The sequence below is a fragment of the Musca autumnalis genome, unplaced genomic scaffold, assembly GCF_047663935.1.
Source record: "Musca autumnalis isolate F117 unplaced genomic scaffold, ASM4766393v1 scaffold_3, whole genome shotgun sequence".
NCBI lineage: Eukaryota > Metazoa > Arthropoda > Insecta > Diptera > Muscidae > Musca > Musca autumnalis.
In genome coordinates this window covers 2,086,879-2,100,925 of record NW_027411866.1, presented here as the reverse complement: position 1 = coordinate 2,100,925, position 14,047 = coordinate 2,086,879, and positions in this window count along the sequence as shown.

The window sequence follows — 14,047 nt, the reverse complement described above, 5'->3', positions numbered from 1 at the left end:
CTAGCCCTATAAGGAATTGGAAAAAAAACACATTTGGCGATATGTCAAAGATTTTAACAATGACGCATTTAGATCGTTATAAATTATTGGCGACTGGTGGTGTCCTCGTATCTTACGTTATCGCTTCGTTGTTGGTTTGGGACATTGTATTACCGTCCCCAAGAGTTGGCGGTGACATTGGTAAAACTGCAATGGTCAAAATCTGCGTAATAACTAAATAGAAGACATCAATAAATCTTTTTCAATTGGAATTCTGATAAGAAAGCAAGAAGACAGTCGAACGGGTATCGTATTGTTTGACAGTACGAAGATAATTTGTTCAAAAGATTTTCCGTAATTGAAAGTTGATGGTAAAGAATAAATTATTCGAATATTCAAATCAAATTATGACGGATGTCCTTTGTTCAAAAATCAATCACAAAGTTTGTACAGTTTAGAAATATGGTTCATAATTAATACGTGTCAGTGTCTTAACAGAACAATTTCAATTAGTCAAACGAATACATAAAAAAACAAGTGAGCAAAGGCTATAGTCGGGACGGGGCCGACTATGTGATACCCTACACCACTACCCCTGTACATAAGTTCTTCACTGCTAAACGTTTGTTTTAGGGAATATTATCCGACTATCGCCAAATTCAATATGCTTCTTTCTGAGATAAAAATTGCGACATGTAGCGTAATTACGAAAAAAAGATGGAAAATTGGATATATTACGGACTATTGTGATATCTCCCTTGTTTGACCACCTTGGCCAACCTACTTTTCATCAATGTAAAGGCGATAATTTCTTTCTACTTTGCCGTTGGAGTACCCTACTAGAAGGCCAGACATTCGCAAAAGATTAAACCATTAACCGAGCATCGCCAAACTCAATAGGCTTCTTCCTCTCTGGGACCCCCCATTAATCCCCAATTTCTGATCTGATCAAAATAGCGACCTGGGGCGTGATTTCCAAAAAAAATGGAATATTTGATGTATTGCCGATTATTGCGATAGCTCCGTTATTTGGCCACCTACACCGACCTACTTTGCATCATTGTAAACATGTGATTTTCTACTTTCATAGTAATGCTTTACTTTTAAAAGGTCGCCGACCAAAGCTGTGCTATTCGTCATTATACCCTCAGCATTTATGCTAACGAAGTTGACGAACCCCGCAAACGTTTTAAGGACCATGATCTGCGAATCTGCACCTGGAATGTTCGCACTCTTTATAGAGAAGGTGCAGTCTTCGCATTGGCAGACGTACTTGAAAAGTACAAGGCCGATATTACTGCCATACAGGAAATACGATGGATTGGGAAAGGCGTCACAACAACACCTAAAGGTGACGCACTGTATTATAGCTGCCATGACGTAAAGCATGAGTTTGGTTGCGGATTCGTAGTTAGTCGGAGACTAAAACATCTGGTATCCAGCTTCACCCCAGTGAATGAAAGACTTGCTGCAATTCGAATAAAAGCTAAATTCTTCAACATCAGCTTTATTTGCGCTCATGCCCCCACTGAAGAAAAGGACGAACAGACCAAAGATATATTTTACGAGCGCTTAGAAGAAACATATGACCGTTGCCATGCCCATGACATTAAAATCATTCTAGGCGATTTCAATGCCAAAATTGAAAAGAATATCTTTGGCTCAACAGTCGGGAAATTCAGTCTCCACAGTGAAACATCTGACAATGGTATGAGGCTGATAGACTTTGCAGCTGCAAAAAACATGGTAGTTAGCAGTACCAGATTTAATCATCTCGATATTCATAAGGGCACCTGGCTGTCCCCAGATCAAAGAACAAGTGATCAAATTGATCATGTTGTGATAGATGGAAGACATTCATCCAGCGTGTTGGATGTACGATCGTTCCGAGGCGCAAACATTGATTCGGACCACTATCTTGTTGCAGCAAAGGTACGTACCCGTCTAAACGTTGCAAATAAAGCACGAACAGACACAACGCGGAAGTTGGACATCGATAGGCTGCAAACACAACAGATAGCCACAGCATATTCCACTCAACTAGCCCAATTGCTTAACGCGAGCACTCCTTGTCCCGATAACATAACAACACAATGGCAAAATATTGCCCACTCCATGCAAACAGCCGCAAAATCCATACTTGGATTCCAGAGACCTCCACAAAGGAATTCATGGTATGACCAGGAGTGTCGTGCTGCTACCGAAGATAAAAATGCGGCATATAGAGCTACTTTACAATCAGTAGCAACGCGTAGCGCACGAGAGAGATATCGGGAGAAAAGGAGAGAAGAGAAACGTCTTTTCCGCAAGAAAAAGAGAGAAATGGAAAAGCGGGAGTGTGAAAAAATCGAGATGTACAGGAGCCAGAATGAAGTCCGAAAATTCTACCAAAGAGTGAAACATCAAACAGATGGCTTTGGTACAGGCACATCCTCCTGTAGAGACCAGCAAGGTAATCTGGTAACAGATACAGATAGCGTGCTCAGGATATGGAAGGAACATTTCTCCAATCTGCTGGTATCCAATAGTGGCGAAAACGATGATACCGCAGATCCAATCCCAGAAGATGGTATAGAATGTATACCACCCGGCCAAGATGAGGTAAAAACAGCAATCAACCGGCTGAAGAATAATAAAGCAGCAGGAGCCGATGGCTTACCAGCCGAGCTGTTTAAAACCGGAGGCGCTGATAAGGTGTATGCATCAGCTAGTTAGCACCATCTGGCAGGAAGAACGCGTACCCGACGATTGGAACCTGAGCATCCTATGTCCCGTACACAAAAAAGGAGATAAGACTGTATGATCCAACTATAGGGGCATAAGTCTACTCCCTATTGCCTATAAGATAGTGTCAGGGATACTGTGCGAACGAATAAAGCCTATGGTCAACGAGATAATTGGACCATACCAATGTGGCTTTAGACCTGGCAAGTCCACCATTGACCAGATATTTACCCTGCGGCAAATCCTAGAGAAGACCCAAGAGATGCATATCGACACATTTCATCTTTTTGTCGATTATAAAGCAGCATTCGACAGTCCCCTCCGATCAAAGGTATTCCATGCAATGTCTGAATTTGGTATTCCCGCAAAGCTCATCCGGCTTTGTAAGATGACTCTAACTGATACTAGGTCCTCAGTTAAAATTGGAAAGAACCTCTCCGAAGAATTTTGTACCAAAAGAGGTTTCAGACAAGGAGACAGCCTTTCGTGTGACCTATTCAACATTTTGCTGGAAAAGGTAATACGAGATGCAAATGTCAAAAGAAATGGCACAATTTACACCAATAGCCACATGTTACTTGCCTATGCTGATGACATAGACATCATGGGACGATCAGTAAAGGAAGTAACTGATACCTTTAGGAAGGTCGAAGCAGAATCTGCGAAAGTGGGTCTGGCGGTAAACGGCGAAAAGACCAAATTGATGGTGTCGACGCGCAAAGCGTCCATAGAGCTCGGACCAATCGTAGAAGTTGGTACCTACAATTTTGAAGTAGTTAAAGACTTCGTCTACCTCGGCACTGCCATAAACACAACAAACAACATCAGTTGTGAAATAAGAAGAAGAATTGTATTGGCCAACAGATGCTACTATGGTTTAAGTAAGCAATTTAAAAACAAAGCCACATCTCGTCAAACAAAAATAACACTATACAAAACGCTGATACTACCCGTGCTAATGTATGGCTCCGAAGCATGGGTACTTGCGCAAGCAGATAAGGCAGTGCTTGGTATGTTTGAGAGGAAAATTCTTCGAAAGATCTACGGGCCGATTTGCGTTGACGGTGAATATCGACGTCGTATGAACCACGAGCTATATAAGCTATACAAAGACATGAATATAGTTAAACGTATCGAGATGCAACGATTGCGTTGGCTAGGCCATATCATGAGAATGAGCGATGATGAACCCGCTAAAAAGGCGTATGAAAACATGCCACATGGCGGTGCACGCAGAATCGGCAGGCCTAAGCTTCGATGGAGCACACAAGTGGATGAAGAAATGGAAAGGCGCGGTATTCCAAAAAGTCAAGAGAAAAACAGAGAGGAATGGAGATCTTTTCTTAGTTCGGTCTATGGAACAAATGTTCTGTAATGGGCCAACTAAGTAAGTATTTATGCTAACGAGGGTATATACACTTTCATACGGGCAAAATGTGCCTCATCGAAATAATGGTTTTAGACCCCAAGTATGTTTGGACGAAATGTGTTTCAGACAATTTGGAGTCGATTGAGCAATGTCCGTCCGTCTGTCTGTCTGGCTGGCTGGAGCGCACGATAACTCTCGAACGGATGAACCGATTCGGTTCCAATTTTGGCTTTTGTAATATTTTAAGTTCGAAGATGGGCTATATCGGTCCACTCCTTCCGGTACCTCCCACACAAAAAGTTCAGTTTAGGGCCATCTCTCGAATCGCTTTTTGTTTTAGCAACTTGTATTCACCGAAGGGTGAAAAAACCCCATAATCATCATATGTAGTGGCTGGAGATCCACTTCCATAATGGTCAATGTCGATCCATTCCTTTTAGTATCTCCTCCGCAAAACTTTTGATCCTAATCAACATTTTTGTCCGTTCAAACGCCCAAAATTTTTAAAACCCCATAAATAAATAAGTTTTTTGGGAAATAATTGTTTCAATGTACACAGGCTGAGGGTATATCCCTGTCGGCAAAGCCGACTGATACTTTTTTACTTGTTATAATTAAAATCGCAAAAATGAAAAGTGGGGTTTCATTAGCGACTATTGCGATACATTCGTTGCTTGACCACCTACGACAACCTACTTTACATCGTTTGAAAGGTGATATTTTCTACTTTCATTGTCAGGTCTTGCTTTTGGTATAGCCCTTATAGAAGCTTTAAAAACTTTAAATTTTTCTCCAAATAAGTTTTTTGCCCATTCCGACCACTAAATATTATACGATCGTCACCAATAGGCTTCTTCCTCTCCGGGGCCCCCATCAACACCCAAAATTTGGTTACGATCTGATCAAAATTGCGACCTGTAGCGTGATTACAAGGTTTATATGTACAGGACGGCCATAAATAGTCAGATCGACTCAGCTCGTCGAGATATAGATATACATAAGTATTTTATTTATTTATTTCAAATAGAAACATTGTGGCGTTTTTTATTGGGATAGCGTTTGCAATTTTGTTTTTTTTTTTCAAAATAGTCTGGCTTAATCCCATTGTTGTTGTTTTAATATTTTAAAACAACTATTTTATTAGTGGAAAAGATTTGGCATTGTTCCACTAATAAAATAGTTGTTTTAAAATATTAAAACAACAACAATGGGATTAAGCCAGACTATTTTGAAAAAAAAACAAAATTTATTTCAAAAATTTATTATAATAAAAAATTACAATCTATATATATATAAAATTCTCCTGTCACGGTGTTCGGCTTTGAACTCCTCCGAAACGGCTGGACCGAATTTGATGAAATTTTGTATGTGGAGTTTGTAGGTCTGAGAATAGGTTTTTAACTACTTTTTATAGTGGTCAATGGAGTGACCAGGGTACCTCCCACACAAATTTTTTTAACAAAACGTGAAATCGAAGGTATTTTTCAACCTATTGTTTAAAAATTGTTTGTAATGCTATGGTAATTATTACCCTGACCCTGAATGATCATCGCGGAAGTGAAATATCGCGGTCCACAATTTTTTTTTTCAAAAATGTATAATTGCAGATAATATCCGTAATGTTAGTACGCGTGTCTTTAAAAGCGCTATAAAAACTGGCTTCAATAAGTTAGACATTGCGGTCAACTTCACAATTTTCGCAGTAAAATTCCGATAATTTGAAATGGCACTTGACCAAAATTCCAAAACAATCGATTGGGAAATCAGCCAAAGTTCTTCAAAATATCGAAATAACAGCTTTCAATGCAAATTCTCATAGTATAACGGGAAGAAGTGGTCTCGGGTGACTTCCCCCCCAGAGCTGTTTTGACCAAAACGTGAAATTTCAGATATTATTATTGGTAAACATGACATTGGTAATTGTGGTCTACATCAATTGTTGGTGTGTTGGTAGTAGAAATCCGTTGTAGAAAAAAGTTGTAGTTGTAAATGTTTATACCGGGACCTCAAAAACGGGCGAGCAACGCGGGCCGGGTCAGCTAGTAAAATTATATAAAAAATAGCACTAGCATCTAAGGCTATTGGCTAAAGATATAAGTATTGTTGAAGCCTTTTTCTTCAATACACACATGTATACAATCGAAGATTTTTTCCTTCATGAATTGTAATGCCCTCCAGTTCGGAACCTTGATAGATTGGCAGTGGCTTAGAACGCTAATACCTCGACAACATTGCCTGTTTGTTGGAGAGGACCCAGGTTCAAAGCTCAGCCAGGGCAGCCGGGCTCATGCTATGAATTTTTTATTTAATTGTTGTCTTATTAGGACGAAGGTCATATTTTATTAAGTCTATAGATATTACAAATATCCTTACAGACTAATATTTACAATATAAACAGATGCAAATTTTATTGAAATTTATAGCTTTGTTCCTTTACTTTTTTAATGGTAAGAGTGGTAAAAGAGAAAAGTGTCAAAATTGCTCAAAATTACTCTCTCATGAACATTTTTAACAGAAAAGTAAAGGAACGGAAAAATGGTAGATCTAGTAGCAATGTCAAAAAGAAACATAAAAAAATCAATTTTCGTCTTTTATTTCACAGTTTTTAATTTAGTTTTGTCAGCGTTCGACTTTTTCTTCTGTGTTTCGTCCATTTTTTTCTTCATTGTGAAATAATCGTCAAACAAAAGTCGAAAAATCAGTTCTGCCATTTTTTACCTGCAGAAATGTGTCTGGTAGCCTGTGGTAAAAGAGAAAGGCATAAGTAATCTCTCTCCTCGCTCACTCTCTTAAAAATTGCTACCAGTTTTACCACTTTTTGGGGTTAAGGAACGCTTTACAGGTTAAAATGGTAACAAATGGTAAAATGGTAACCTCAGGTAAGTAAAGGAACACAGCTTATGTATTGAATTTAAATGTTTCCACATCATTACACTAAATTCTTGCAAATATGTTTGGGGTCGCTGGAAATTCATTGAAAAAGGAGAAGCTGTTTCAATCTCTTGTTTTTGAAATCAAAAAAGCAGATGTTTATTTGGGCTTTACTTTTTCAAACTTATCAAAATACCACACCATATTAACAAATGTTGTACCGTCTCTATAAGCGGTGTTTTAGTGTGCGGCAAGTCGTTCGGACTTGGAGGAGGTTACATGTCATTTATATGAAGAAGTCTTTATGGGAAATAGTTTCTTTTCTGATGGATACATTTTTCTTCAAAAAATATATATCCCTACTATAAATCGAACATAGAAAAAAATATAAAAAATGTCGTATGGAATTTGACACTAACATTACAGCCCAGTTCAGTCAGCTGGGTATTGCTGTTACTTTTTCTTGTTCTACCAGGAGTTGCTATGTATTGTGTAACAAGGGTTCCAGACTATTGCACCATATTTATTTGTGAGAGTTGTGAGGTTACATCATAAGACTCTGGGAATGCAAATCGATTCGATCCTATAGACTTGTCGCCTTTTTCGACAACCCATAGGATCAAATGTGTTTCAAGTCATTCATGCAAAGTTCCACAGCTTTGTAAGTACGATGACATTTATAAATCACTATTAAAATAGGAAAAAAACCTCTCCAAGCATTTTAGGTCGCATAACCGAATTGTTTAACCAACATCGTACGATAATTGATAATAATAAGAAATTTATTTATTACTTATATTACTATTTATGCTTTCTTTGTTTTTATCATTTGTTTTGAATAATTCTGATTTAAACATTTCCACTGAACGATGATTTCTATACCAAATTTATAAAAAGATTTATGGTCGAAGAATCTTCTGATGCCACCAGCATTGTTTGGTTCAAAGGAGGTGGAGGAGGAGATGTATGTTTCTTATCTGAACTCTATAATTTATAAAATTTCCATGAATCGACAGCATGAATAGAAATCAATTTACTGAGTAATATGGTAATGCTAAATTTATTAATCTTAATTAGTTAGTGGTGGGTTATCGATCGATGGTGGTGACTAATTTAGTATCTTCTTCTTAACCACAACACAACTATTTGCATGAATTTCATGAATAATCCTCAGCTAATTGATTATACAGATGTTTGTACATATACCCATATGTATGTACATTGTACATACCTATTTGCTCTTGTAATTTGTGTATGTTTTAAATAAAAGAAGCGAAAAAAGTAATGTTCTGAACAATTGTGGGATTTGTTTGAAGTCCTTGGCATAATTGATTGTTCACATTCACAATGACTTCCCAACCCATTCTTTCCTCCAGGTTTAATCGTTTTTATCAAATCTTTGCATTATCAGTGGCACGGGGTTTGATAGATTGTTGTGCTAATAAACTAAATTGGCTGATGTCCCAAAATAAAGAGTAAGCGAGAAGTGATCCTGTTATCAGTTGTGAATTAATCGTGTTCACTGACATTTTGACAAATCATAAAAATAATAATAGAATTACATTTATTATCATGCACGATGTTATTAGAGTGCCTAGTAGGGGCGTACAGAATGATGTTATGGCTGATGTTGTTACTTTGTTAATATTAAGTGGTATTAATACCAAAACAAATTTATTAAACTATTATTATTACTATTATTCCAATTGTATACCTAAATATTTACATGTGTATGCATGTTGTCGAATAATCTATACAAGCAAAATAAAATTGAACTCTACTTTATGATAAAGTGGTACTTTAACAACTACTTACCGAAAAAGCCCATAGATACAGTATGTTCATCATCTGATGACATAATCCTATTTTCATCCCTATCATCGAAATTATGTTATATATAGAAGACAATGTGTATATGTTTGTATGTTCCAAAATTAATCAAAATGTACAGGGAACGCCCGTGGTTGTTAAAATCTAGTTCGTTTGAACGACCTAGTTCACTATATAGTTCAGTGGACACCGGTCGTTTGTATGAACGAACAGCGAATGAGTTATATTATATCTTTGTTTTCATGAAATAACTCATACGCAAACGAACTATGGTACTGAACTAGTTCACTAGAATTAACAACTCTAGAAAATAGGCTATAGATTTTATTGAATTTCGGAGCGGGGCGGGGAACCTCCCCCATGCCCTAAAAACTCGATTTTAGCAAAACTGACGAACGTATCGGTTAGAAAATTAATTTGCGAGGCAACGGTGGTTGAACCTCCGATCTTATGTACTTATTTAGGGCCCGACTATGCCTACTTTTTTAAATATGTTATATCTACGAAACTAGTTAAAATTTCAGAGAAAATATAGGGATGACCCCTGGTGAAAATTGGCAATATATTTTGTTGAATTTCGGAGGGGACGGGGTATTTCCACTAGGCCTTATTTTTCAAAAACGCTATTTTTGTCAATCTTGCAAACGTATCGGTTTGCAAAACAAGCAAGGAAAGGCTTGGCCGACTATATGATACCCTACACCAATGGGAATATAAAAAATAATTTGGGAGTTATATCCAAATCTTGACGGATTCGATATAATTTGGCACTATTATTTCGTGCATGAAATACCTAAAATCGACCTAAAATATATATGGGAGCTGTATCCAAATCTGAACCGATTTTGACATAATTTGACACATTTTTTTCTAGAACGAATTCAGTCACACATTCCAAATTTCATCGAAATCGGACATATATAGCGTGTTTTGTGCAGTAAATACATGATATCGGCCCAGAATATATATGGGAGCTATATCGAAATCTGGACCGATTTTAACCAAAAGCAATAGCGTCCTTCTATGACTAAAAAAAATTAAGTTCTCCAATGTTCTGCTGAATCGGATTATAAATGCGACCTGTACGTTGCGAACAAAAATACATGGATAGACGGTCAGACTGACGGACACGCATAAATCGACTCAGAAAGTGATTCGATGTATATCCCCGAAAAGGAACTCTCTCTTTTCCTTTTCCATGTTACATAGACATGCCCAAAGATATAATACCCCTTACCACAATGTGGTGTAGGGTATAATGAATTTGCAATGGTGATTGTGTTTCCCACCCTAGGTCCTTATTTGGGAGCTAAAGGCTCGACCATGCCTTTTTTTAAGTACCAACCTCCACAGTTGGTCCGAGCTCTATGGACGCTTTGCGCATCGACACCATCAATTTGGTCTTTTCGCCGTTTACCGCCAAACCCACTTTCGCAGATTCTGCTTCGACCTTCCTAAAGGTATCAGTTACTTCCTTTACTGATCGTCCCATGATGTCTATTGGTGTAAATTGTGTCATTTCTTTTGACATTTGCATCTCGTATTACCTTTTCCAGCAAAATGTTGAATAGGTCACACGAAAGGCTGTCTCCTTGTCTGAAACTTCTTTTGGTACAAAATTCTTCGGAGAGGTTCTTTCCAATTTTAACTGAGGACCTAGTATCAGTTAAAGTCATCTTACAAAGCCGGATGAGCTTTGCGGGGATACCAAATTCAGACATTGCGTGGAATACCTTTAATCGGAGGGGACTGTCGAATGCTGCTTTATAATCGACAAAAAGGTGAAATGTGTCGATCTGCATCTCTTGGGTCTTCTCTAGGATTTGCCGCGGGGTAAAAATCTGGTCAATGGTGGACTTGCCAGGTCTAAAGCCACATTGGTATGGTCCAATTATTTCGTTGACCATTGGCTTTAGTCATTCGCACAATATCCTTGACACTATCTTATAGGCAATAGGGAGAAGACTTATGCCCCTATAGTAGGAGCATACATTCTTATCTCCTTTCTTGTGGACGGGACATAGGATGCTCAGGTTCCAATCGTCGGGTACGCGTTCTTCCTGCCAGATGGTGCTAACTAGCTGATGCATACACCTTATCAGCGCGTCGCCTTCGGTTTTAAACAGCTCGGCTGGTAAGCCGTCGGCTCCTGCTGCTTTATTATTCTTCAGCCGGTTGATTGCTGTTTTCACCTCATCTTGGCCGGGCGGTATACATTCTATACCATCTTCTGGGATTGGATCTGTGGTATCATCGTCTTCGTTACTATTGGATACCAGCAGATTGGAGAAATGTTCCTTCCATATCCTGAGCACGCTATATGTATCTGTTACCAGATTACCTTGCTGGTCTCTACAGGAGGATGTACCAAAGCCATCTGTTTGATGTTTCACTCTTTGGTAGAATTTTCGGACTTCATTCTGGCTCCTGTACATCTCGATTTTTTCACACTCCCGCTTTTCCATTTCTCTCTTTTTCTTGTCTCCTTTTCTCCCGATATCTCTCTCCTTTTCTCCCGATATCTCTCTCGTGCGCTATGCTTTGCTACTGATTGTAAAGTAGCTCTATATGCCGCATTTTTCTCTTCGGTAGCAACACGACACTCCTAGTCATACCATGAATTCCTTTGTGGAGGTCTCTGGAATCCAAGTATGGATTTTGCGGCTGTTTGCATGGAGTGGGCAATATTTTTTCATTGTGTTGTTATGTTACATATCGGGACAAGGAGTGCTCTCATTAAGCAATTGGGCTAGTTGAGTGGAATATGTTGTGGCTATCTGTTGTGTTTGCAGCCTATCGATGTCCAACTTCCGCGTTGTGTCTGTTCGTGCTTTATTTGCAACGTTTAGACGGGTACGTACCTATGCTGCAACAAGGCAGTGGTCCGAATCAATGTTTGCGCCTCGGAACGATCGTACATCCAACACGCTCGATGAATGTCTACCATCTATCACAACATGATCAATTTGATTACTTGTTCTTTGATCTGGAGACAGCAAGGTGCCCTCGAGATTGAGATGATTAAATCTGGTACTGCTAACTACCATGTTTTTTGCAGCTGCAAAGTCTATCAGCCTCATACCATTGTCAGATGTTTCCCGACTGTTGGGCCAAAGATATTATCCTTTCCAATTTTGGCTTTAAAATCAGCTAGAATGATTATAATGTCATGGGCAGGGCAACGGTCATATGTTTCTTCTAAGCGCTCGTAAAATATATCTTCGGTCTGTTCGTCCTTTTCTTCAGTGGGAGCATGAGCGCAAATAAAGCTGATGTTTAAGAATTTAGCTTTTATTCGAATTGCAGCAAGTCTTTCATTCATGGCAGCTATAATACAGTGCGTCACCTTTAGGTGTTGTTGTGACGCCTTTCCCAATCCATCGTATTTCCTGTATGGTAGTAATATCGACCTTGTACTTTTCAAGTACGTCTGCCAATGCGAAGACTGCACCTACTCTATAAAGAGTGCGAACATTCCAGGTGCAGATTCGCAGATCATGGTCCTTAAAACGTTTGCGGGGTTCGTCAACTTTAGAGGGGTTTGTTTTTCTTTTCTTTCGTTTTTTCATAGTAGGATGTTTTTTTTTTTCTAGGGGAGGGTTACTAACCCGACGCCCAAACCCAAGTTTTTAACGTTCTTATGGGTGAACGCGCGGCACATGTTAGCTCACTACCTTTAACGGGTGTTAAAGGCAGTTCCCCAGGTGACACCACGGGGAGGTCAGTGTCCACTTGAGATGAAAGAGGTACCAAGATAAATCCTGGGCTTTGCCATGTTAAAGCCGGTCAAGACCGTTGCTTGGTATCATTCATCCCCTACGTCACCGAATTATAAAATGTATTGAACATTTAATTTACTAAAAATCACAATTTCTTTAAGAAAATACACAACACTTTACCGTCTTTAATCAACGATTGTCTCTAGAACACTAAAGAAAAAATATTAATACAGGGGTGAGCATGCCATGTTTGGATCCAAACATATATTTGTTTGCAATCAGCATAACGAAGCATAACGAAGTTTTGGTCTTATTGGAAAGCAAGTGTTTAGATTAGAAGGCAACATATCGATAGCTATAACTTCATCAGTATTGGGATTCTGTAACTCATTTGTGCTGTTATCGATAATTGTCGGTAAAATTAAAATGCTTATAATTTCGATAATTAATGAAATTTTTCGGTAAGTTAACGATGAATAAAAAGTAGTCGTCTCTACCGACGCAAACAGTTACGCCAACTTTTGTTTTTAGTCATAAAATTAAATCGAATAATTTTTCGATTTAATTTTAGCGATTTTTGTCAGCAAAAATGAGTTACAGAATCCCACTACAGGTATATAAGATACATTATAAGAATTTGGATGGACGACACATGTACTCCGGAATCGCTTAGGCTACAAAAATTTAGCTGGGAAATAATAATGCTAAAATCTGAATGAATATTTCAGATTTCTATATCTTCGACTTCTGAAAAACTGTCATCACCGTTAACGATCCCATTTCCTACGAAGTCTCTAATGAACCATAACATTTTGGTGATAATAATAAAATAACAAATTTCTCTCAAAGCCTTAACTAAACAACTTAGCATTGGCAATGGTAATTGAGATATCAGTAATAAGTTTAAAATTATCACCACATTATATAATCTGTCTAATTCATCATTCATAACTCGGCTCATGTGGTATATCTCAAGTTTTTGTAAAAGGGAAAATTGGTCTTCAGCAGTCTGGCCGACAATTCTCCCTCCTAATTTTCACAACAATCCCATTAATCCCATTCAAAAAAGTCCAGAATTAATGAGAAATGGAATTTTTCTAATATGTTTATTCCAACTTAAGGGTATTAACCCCATACTTAAAAAGAGACGACATGTCAATGTGTGTGTTAGTTGGATTCTCCTAATAATTATACTAAAATCTAAAGTGTTTTTTTTTTCAAAGAATTGTATATACTCCTACCAGCTATTCGTTAACTATAGTTTCTAATAAATTCTACATTGACGTCTGAAGTAGTATCACTCACCACCGTTTACGATCACGTTAACGATCCTATCGTGTCTTTTTAAAAGTAAAATTATGAAGATAATAACATGGAAAACAAGCCTCTTCAAATATTTTACTGAGAAATAATTGGGATATCACTAATAAGTTTACAAAATCACCACAGAATTATCTAATCTGCCACACTCATCGCCAAACTGGTCGAATGTGGTGTATCTTAAGAGTTTCCAAATGGTAAATTGGTCTTTGAGCAGACCGGCTGACTACTTCCT